The following is a 10,243-nucleotide window of genomic DNA, read 5'->3' as shown; positions in this document are numbered from 1 at the left end:
ATAAACTTTTCATATTTTATGGAATTTATATTCAAGATATTGAACATAAATATTAGCAGATATCTTTTGGTAACTCTAGAGGAAGTTTATTTTCTATCTATAATGCTGAATTTTCTAAATACAAAAAATGAAATATATTTGATATGTGAAAGAGGGGTTAAGAATGCGGATTTTCTTCTGTTGTCTGTTGTTTGAGATTAGAAATCATGAAGCACTTTTCTTTACTTTCTGCAGGGTAGCTATTTCATTTCAGATCCATATCGGTGTGGAAATTTAGCTCAAGAAGAAGAATTGCCTGATGTCTTATTTAATACTACGCTTCTATGAGTTGTCCTCTCTACTTTTTCTTGAAGTTATACACTGGCAAAACTACTGTCATTGCCCTTGCTTTTCATCTTTGCTGCACATTTACTTCTCGACAGGCTTAAATAATGGCTAAAATGGTTGAAATGATTTATGCCTGTAGAGTGATGTCTTTATTTTCTCTATTCACATTCCTTTTTTTTTCTTTTTCTTTTTTTTTCACTAATGGTCTGGTGAACACCTAGTGTAGGTGCATTTTATTAGCGAGTATATTCCCTCTAAATGCGGTTCCTAAGCGGAAAGAAATGGGCCATAATCATATAAAAGTAAAGTATCTCTTTGTAGAATTTACAAGAAATGGAATGTCCTTATTCCTGAGGCATAGAACATAAGAGACTTTTTTCCTCTCACTGTAAGACTGCTCTTTATACTAATGTTGATTAAGAGTATCACATCAATAGCTGTTGTGACATGTAGGAAAATGAATGATTCTACTGAAAATCTCTATTAAAAGGTGTAACTTGCTTGAAATTTCTAGTTATCTACAATTGTCTTCTTCCTACTGGGACAGGACGATTGGTTCCTGGTCTCTACAGATTGCTTCACTCCTAGTTCATAAAACTGTAATTAATAATGGTGAGCTAAGATCATTCTGGATTTGATGTACTGCCTTATCATCATTGAATGAGAGTCTCTAAATCTGCTATTTAACAACTTATCGGGACTTTGCACTGATTAATTCATCTGGTCATAGTCTGAAGGCTGACATGGCATCTTGTAGGCCTTTCATTCCGTTGGGATCAACATCATCATTTTATACGAAATGAACTTACTACTTTATAGGCTTAGTTGGAAAGAAATTTTAACCATCAGCAGTAGGATGTGACACTGGAATTTAATTTGTTGGCCTATGAGAACAGAGAAGATCTCGTCTTTTGCTGAACTTTCTAAATATAAATTAAAGTTATCAGAGAATCGAAATGATTTTGACATTTGAACTTCAGTAGAAGGCCAATACATTTAAAGTAAGTACTCTCCTTCCTGAAACATTCAGCACTTCATCAACAGCACATATCAGGTTCTTAAGAAAATATTATTCCCTGTGGAGAAAGGCATGGGTCACTGCTACTGGCTTTTAGAATAGACATTACGTTGGGGCCACACAGCATCTATTCTCCCTTTATTCTGATGCTCAAACCCTGAATTCCCTCTGAAGAAGCATCTTCCTCTCATTGTGTGTAGCATTATGGTGCTGTCAGTCAAGTTTTCTTGGCTTGCTAACCCAGGAGTTAGACTCATGGCCAGAGTTTTTGAGCTTTCTTCCTTGGGACTTGGAGTCTTAAGGAAGGGAATAGGAGGAACAAAAAATTATATGGAGCTAATTTATTTCAGAAGTGGTGATCTGAATGCATTATGTCTTGCTCCTAGGCTCACCAGAGCTAGATTAGTTCCTGATTCTCCTGACCCTAGATTTCCCTTCTAGATTGTGAGCTACTCTTGCATTTTCCAGTAAATTACCTTTATCATTAATGTAGCCAGAATCAGTATATGTTATTTTCCTCTCAAAAACTGATAAAGCTCCCTTTTAATATCGCTGAATTTTGAATAATGTGCCACTATTTGATAGTTCTTTATTTTGTTTTTCTGAGATGGAGTCTTACTCTGTCGCCCAGGCTGAAGTGCAGTTGCGCGATCCTGGCTCACTGCAACCTCCGCCTCCTGGGTTCCAGAGATTATCTTGCCTTAGCCTCCTGAGTAGCTGGAATTACAGGCATGTGCCACCACACCCCAGTAATTTTTTGTACTTTTAGTAGAGATGGAGTTTCACCATGTAGGTCAGGTTAGTCTCAAACTCCTGAATTCAAGTGATCCATCCTCCTCGGCTTCCCAAAGTGCTGGAATTACAGGCGTGAACCATTGCGCCCAGCTTGATAGTTCTTTAGAGAATAAAATGTAGTAGTATAGCGTTTACTACTACAGTATAAGCTATATGTTTAGTAGGCATTCCCAGGGTTAGGAGTTTATTGCACTCCCAAATGTCAACCAGGGTCTGTGAAAGGCTCTAGGGCCTGTTTCTAGGCAAGCTCTCCACACACATGGAATCTCAGCCTTCTCTTTGGTCAAGATGCCCCAGTCACTCCTGTTTTCCTTCACTTCTTGGAGCATGACATGTTCTTTCCTGCCCCAGTGCCTGTATACTTGCCATTCTTTCTACCAGAAATTTTATTTAATTTTCATTTCTCTCCCCATAAACAGATGCCATCTCATCCTTCAGAGCTAAGCAAAATCTCAATACTTCTCTTGTCAACATTTCTCAAAATAGAACAACTCATCTCATATATCCTATTGCCCAATTGACAGTTTCCATGAGGATACCTCAGAGGCATTTCACAAGTAATCTGCTCCACCCAGATCCTTGACTCCTCCCTTTTCTAGCCAATTTCTCTCTCCCACTTCACCCTTCATCATTACCACTTCACAGTGTCAAAAGCCAGGGGTCAGCCTTTGACTCCTTTCTTTGTATCACCCCACATCAAGGCACAAGCCAGTCCTGTTGGTTCTAACTTCGCATAGACCTCAAATTCAATTATTTCTATTTCATCTTCAAAGTTGTATCCTATCCCAGTTACCATCTTTTGCATGGCCAACAGCAATATTCTCCTACTTTATTTCTGTTTCTTCTCTTTACCTCATGCAATATAAATGACTGCATATGTTACCCTGTGTAGAATCTCCAGTGGCTTCTAATTCCAAATAGGGGAAAAAGTACCCAAATTCCTGACTGGTCAACAAGGTCCTGCATTATTTCCAACTTAAGCACCTTCTTTTCCCTCTTTCCCCTTTTTCTTCATTCCCTTTTCCTTTTCCTTCCTTCCTTTCTATCCAGCTATTCTGAGCTGTACTATCTGCACAGGCTGTTCTCCCCATGGAATGCTTTTCCCAGATTTTTGCAGCACTGGCTCATTCTTGTTATTTAAGTCTCAGCTCAAATAACTTTCCCACAGAGAGAACTTCTTTGACCACTGATTCTAAAGGATAGTCCTCATGCCAATCTCTATCACAACATCTTGTTTCAAAGCTTCAAAACAATTACCCTTGTGAAATTATCTACTTCATGGCCTTGTTTTTTATATGACTTACAAGCGAGTATTTTCACATCTATTTTTTTCTGTTGGCTACGCTTAAAAACAAAACAACATTCCATTTGGCTGCTACCTTTTTTTCACCGCTATTATTGTTATTAGGTAACGCACTTTCATGAGTTAATGAAAACTACAGAAATAAGAGCTAATAATTCCATTACCTGTGTTTACATGTAAAAAGAGTCTCAAGATATGCTATTTGTAGAAATTAACAATTTAAAGTAAGCATTAGTGTGGCTTAATATTTAAGCTAGATACAAAAAATATCCCTTTTAGAAATGAGAATTATCTGAGTGAGAGAATTAGCATGGATTAATATTTAGTCATTATAATAAAGCACTTAAGCACATGAGTTCCTTGAGGGCAGGAACTGTGACATTTTCATTTTTTGGCATCTTTGTTTCTTTGTCTCACATGTTTTCTCTGAGTTCAAGAGGAGCCACATCAAATGGTTTCTGAGTTGAATAAAACGCATATTTCAGAATTATATAAATGTTCATGATCCAAAATTATTTTTTGAGAAAATGAAGTAAGTTGTTTTCACTTAGAGTTAAAGGGAAGTCCAGTGAATTTACGAATGTCAGTAAATGTGGGAAAGATTCTCAGTTTCTTCATCTCATTTGAAAACAAACATGAAAGTTCAGGAATGAGATGAGATTTTTGTATTATGCATTTGAGATTTTGCATTATATTGTAAAGGGAATTTTTGGAACCTGGATTTTTTGGACCTCTAGGCTCTTTTCTAGTATTTTGGATTATTAGTGTCTAATATTGGTTAATTCTGATAACCAGTGTATTCAAGGTGCTAAAACACTGGCGACATAACTTTTCTATGCCAACACTAAATAAGTTTAGAGGCATCTCCTCCAAAATGCACCTAAATAATGGAGTTTGTTTATTTATTTATTTATTTATTTATTTATTTATTTATTTATTGAGATGGAGTCTCGCTCTGTTACCCAGGCTGGAATGCAATGGCACGGTCTCAGCTCACTGCAATCTCTGCCTCCTGGGTTCAAGCGATTCTCCTGCCTCAGCCTCCCGAGTAGCTGGGATTACAGGCACCCACCACCACACCTGGTTAGCCTGGCTCATTTCTGTATTTTTAGTAAAGACGGGGTTTCACCGTGTTGACCAGGCTGGTCTCAAACTCCTGACTTCGTGTCTGCCCGCCTCGGCCTCCCAAAGTGCTGGGATTATAGGCATGAGCCACCTCTCCTGGCCAATAATGGTTTTTATATCACCAAAGATTGCGGTCATCATGTGACTGCTTACAGAAAAGAAGCTATACTGAATTCACAATAACTACACAATTCTCATCTTTCACACTCTTTCCTTCCTGACATGTATGGAAGGAGAGAAGAAAGCTTGTTTATTGCCCATTCCCCACCTCCTATATTTTTTATCATTTTTTTTCTCTCTCATGAATTTTTCCATTTGGCTACAACACAGTTTAACAGCCATTGGATAGTGCCAACATCTGGGTAGAAGATTTTGCAAAACTACTGCTTTGGTGCACTAAAGGTGCACTTGGAACTTGGAATGATTTGTTTTTCCCCTATTGGTGACAACAGTGAATAAAATGCCCCACTAAAACAATTACAGGTAGCTAGTTTTCTGAAGGACAAAAAATTTATTTCAATATTCTTAGCTTCACATTTTTTAGGTCACATGATTGGTGTCTTGACTTTGCTCATATGTATAAATATGTATGTATATGCATATATGTGTACAAATATACACATTGACTTTGTTTGACTTTGCTCATACAAGTAAATATATATAAATATGTATATGTATGTGTGTATATATTTATATATATAGAGAGAGAGACAAATAGAGAGATAGAGAGAAAATCTCTGCCAATGCAACAATGTTTATGGAAAACCAGTTTTCAGAAAATTATATTAGGTTTTGTTTAGAGATACACCCTCCTAGAACAGAAGCTGCAAACTGTCAGTCTATGGGCTGAAATAGACCCCAGAGCCTGGTTTCATTTCTCCTCCTTGGTATTTTATTGTTGTTGTTGTTGTTGTTGTTGTGTTGTTATTGTTATTGTTGTTGTTATTACTCAACCTTTAACAATCAGGAGATTTCACGAAGAAATCCAGATTTCCAGTTTTTCCTGAAAAATCAGGAGACAATATAAGAAATTGTGTGCAGTTCAAATGCTGGCAATGCTGTGATTTTAAACTGCAAATGGCAACAATTTAAGGGCTTCCATCCCTTCATCTTGATGTTTCTCTTCCGTATCAAATGGTGTAAGCTACAAGCACTGAAATGCTTACCCAGAATGCTCCTTGGCTTAATGGGGTATTACATGATATCCTATTCCACCTGTAATTTTCCCCCCAATTTCTATGTTATAACAATTTTTCCTCCATAAAGTTTTTCACATTTGGGTCTATTTTCTCCTTCTCTTTGATATGACTTTCATTCAGGTCATATTTTTCTCACTTCAAGGCTGCTAAATGTAGCTGTCTGTATTAGCCATTACCACCCCCTTCCCTTAACCTTTCCTCTGCTGGCTCCACCCCATTTTGCACACCAGTTACATATTTACAGGCTCATATCACACAAGCCTTGCCTCAGTTTCTTAGTTCTTGTCCTCAGGCCTCCAGTGACAACAAAGAACCAATGTCCACTACTTAACCAAAAGTCAGCACTCAGTCTGTTTTCTCACTTCATTTTGCATTATTCCATATGTGAATAATTAGCCAATATGCCCATTTCCCTAGCACTGAAATAGGCATCTTCCGGCCTCTGATGCCTTTGCTCCCAGCATCACCTCCTTCTCTCCACCTGTGCAAAGAGACTGTGACTGCCTTCAAGACTGGACTTCCTAGACCACCTTGGCCCACAGTTTGCATAATGCAGCTCATCCTGCCTGGTGCATATATTTTATTTTGTTTTGAATCAGATTCTTGCTCTGTTGCCCAGGCTGTAGTACAGTGGTGTGATCATAGCTCACTGCAGCCTCAACCTCCCAGGCTCAAACAATCCCTGGCCTAAGTCTCTCTAATAGCTGGGACTATAGGGGTATGCCATTATACTCAGCTAATTTTATTTTATTTTATTTATTTTTTTGTAGAGATGGTATCTTACCATGTTGCCCAGGCTGGTCTCAAACTCCTGGGCTCAAGGGATCTTCTCATCTTCTCCCAAAGTGCTGGGATTATAGGCATGAGTCATTAAGCTGAACAATGCTGCATATTTTTAAATCATGCCTTGTTTCTCTGATTATCTTAAAACAGGGTTTCTCCAAACATGGTTTAAAAATGAGTGCTTTTTTGGGTCTGTCAATGGTGTTTCTCAAACAAAATTTAGTCTAATTTTTTGTAATAGTTCTGGTTGTGGCTTTCCTAGATCTCTTTGACACCACCACTGATGTGAACAGACCCATGACCCATTTGGGGAAAGTCAAGGGCAATTAGGAGCCTCTTTGCTTTCCTGGCAAAAGCAAGACGATTGAATGAGATGAATGAATAATAAGGTCCTTGAGTGCAGGAGCATATTTCTTTTTTATATTGTTCTCTGTCACACTTATACCTTGTCTCTAGTCTCTCCAGTTAATAACACTGAATTGAATTGGATAAATGATATGAATGTTTGAAGTTGAGAAGTTAGAAATAATAGCAGTACTCAGAATGGTGATGATGGTAGTAACTCCTGTTGCTTGCATGTTCACTCTGAAATCAAGCACTTCACTCAGTGCTTTGTGTCAGTGACTCCAGTGAAGTGCTTGCTCCAACCCGAATAAGGCATTGCTGTGATTAGCCACATTTTAACAGTGAGCAGTATTCAGCTGGAGTTCCAGAGGGAGGCAGCAGAGTCACTGTCATGTGAGATGTGACCACTTTGTCATTAATGAAAAAAACACTTTTTTGAACAACTGAAAGTATCTGTATTGCTTTTTAAGGGGGAGTGAGGGAGGGTGGAGGTAGACACATTTAAAATTCTGATTGATAACTGTTGTGGAAGTCACTGTAATAAAGTGGTTTAATGAAATGAATAGAATTTGGACCTCAAAGACCGAGGTTGGAGATTCAATTTGCCACTTAACAGCCCTGCAAATTTGAGCAAAATCTAAAGTCTTTCCAAGCCTACGTCCCTTAATTTGTAAAATGGGGACAGTACTACTGCATACCACCTTGTTGTAGGGATTAAAAGGAGGAATTTATATAAAATACTATAAAAAGTGTTGTTGCTATTACCAATGGCTCAGAAAATATAATTATATTATTCTGAGTAATATATTACTCAGTAATATATTACTCAGTAATATATTACTGAGTAATGTTTTTAAAGAGGGGGAAAAAACAGAGAAGTAATGAAATCACAGTCCCATAATCTCATAAAGCAAGCATTCTAGTCCCCAGCTAGGAAATTGAGGCTCAGGGAGGTAACGTAACACGGCACAATCACCCAGCTAGTAGGTGGCTGAGCTGAGATTTAAAAACCATGCCTGCCTGATTCCAAATGCCATGCTCTTTTTACTGCACCACTTTGCCTTTTTAAAAAAATAAGCCAACCCATATGCTTTTTCTTAACATTGAAAAAAAAAGACATTTATGTTTGAAAACCAACTCATCTGTAATCCCAGCACTTTGGGAGGCCGAGGCGGGTGGATCACGAGGTCAGGAGATCGAGACCATCCTGGCTAACACGGTGAAACCCCGTCTCTACTAAAAATACAAAAAAACTAGCCGGGCGTGGTGGCGGGCGCCTGTAGTCCCAGCTACTCGGAGGCTGAGGCGGGAGAATGGCGTGAACCCGGGAGGCGGAGCTTGCAGTGAGCCGAGATCGCGCCACTGCACTCCAGCCTGGGCGACACAGCGAGACTCCGTCTCAAAAAAAAAAAAAAGAAAACCAACTCATCCTGATAATTCCCAATTAAGATGTTGTCATCTAGCATCTGGCTCAATTTCCTTTTATGAAATATAGTAAACATAATTTGAGTGTAGCTTAAATGAAGTGTCCAAATGAGATAAAACAGGTCACCTGGGAAATTAGATTTTATAGATTACAAGAATTCAAGGCCTAAGTTGTACTTAATGGACACAATTCTTTTTTTAAAGAAAATTCTTCAGGAAACAATTGATTGGTCTATCAATTTCATTATTATTTCTGTACGAGACATCTGTAGCACGAAGTTATTAAAGTAAAAATAAATAATATGAACTTCACCGCAAGTGTAGTGAAGAACATCTCTCTCTTCATGAATTTGAGATTCATAAGAAAGACACAGGGGATCTTTGATGCATGCTCTATTTTTTTCCCTTCCACATTGTTTTTAAAGGATTCTATTTAAAAGACCTTTTCAAAAAAAGAAGTTAGAGAATTTTCAAGCTTTTAACAGAAATGATTCTGGCAACACTTTATGTCTGTATCAACTTTAGTCCTGAAGTAGAGTCTCTTAAAGAGATGATGTCCTACTATTAAAATTGCTTGGTGGGGAATTGGACAGAGAGAATTACCTTTTTTCTTTTTTAAAGAAGTGTATTTTTATTATTTTTAATTTTATTTATTATTATTATTTTTGAGACAGAGTCTTGCTCAGTCACCCAGGCTGGAGTGCAGTGGTGTGATCTCGGCTCACTGCAACCTCCGCCTCCCGAATTCAAGCGATTCTCCTGCCTCAGTCTCCTGAGCAGCTGGGACTACAGGCGTGTGCCACCACACCCGACTGATTTTTGTATTTTTAGTACAGACAGGGTTTCATCATTTTGGCCAGGCTGGTCTCAGTCTCCTGACTTCAACTGATCCACTTGCCTCGGCCTCCCAAAGTGCTGGGATTACAGGTGTGAGCCACCGCACCTGGTCATAAGTGTATTTTTAAATTAGGGTTGGGGGTAGGGTGAGATTAAGGACAAGAGTGGATGTGAGGGTATGATGAAGTTGGAAGTGTTGATTTCAACACTGTAGGAAAACATTTTTGAGCACAGATCATGTTCTGACAAGTAATTTAAACATTTTTTTTTCTCTGGAACATGATGAGGTGGTGGTTAAATTCACATGCTGTAGAATCACACAAACTGGCGTTGAATCTCAGCTCTGGCACTTCCCAATTTTGTAATTTTCGGCAAGTTACTAGAACTCTTTAAGGCTCTATTTTCTTATTGGTAAATTAAGGATAATAACTGCTTCATAGGGTTGTCATGATGATTCAGCAAAATCATCAATAAATGTCAATAAACATTGTCAATATTGACATTATTATTATTGTTTTGGTTTGTCTAATTAACTTGACATATTTATTAGAGTTTCCTATGACCTTATAAAGCAAATTTTAAGAATGTCAACTACTTAAGTAAGAGCTGTCCTTTTACAATGTAATAGATTCATTAAATGCTGAGAAAGACACAGCATACCTATTTAGATAAAATATCAAATGTTTCTTTTATGAGACATTAAAAGTGATCATAAAATCAAAAAATTATAAAACCCTGCCTTCTAGTAAATAATCACAGGTTTAGATGTATTTTCAAAAGTGCACAAATCTGTACTCATTAGGAGAATGTATTGATTTGTGTGTGTATTTCAAGCAACCATTTTACGCATGTGGTGCCCATGGCCGACTGCATTCTCCCCTGGGAAGGTGGCTTCTCTAATTGCAGTGAATGGTGATTCTATTTGTAGACATATTTTTCTATAGCAAGCATTCCTTTCTGTGATTATTATTTAAAAATACCTGCCCTTAAATTATTTAGTCTTCTTGGCTATGAAGGATAAAAATCTACAGCACTGCAAAGACCTCACAGATAATATACATCTGAGTAGAAAATGCATATTAAGTC

The sequence above is a fragment of the Papio anubis genome, chromosome 2 (assembly GCF_008728515.1).
Source record: "Papio anubis isolate 15944 chromosome 2, Panubis1.0, whole genome shotgun sequence".
NCBI classification, from domain to species: domain Eukaryota; kingdom Metazoa; phylum Chordata; class Mammalia; order Primates; family Cercopithecidae; genus Papio; species Papio anubis.
This window is presented reverse-complemented; position numbering follows the sequence as displayed.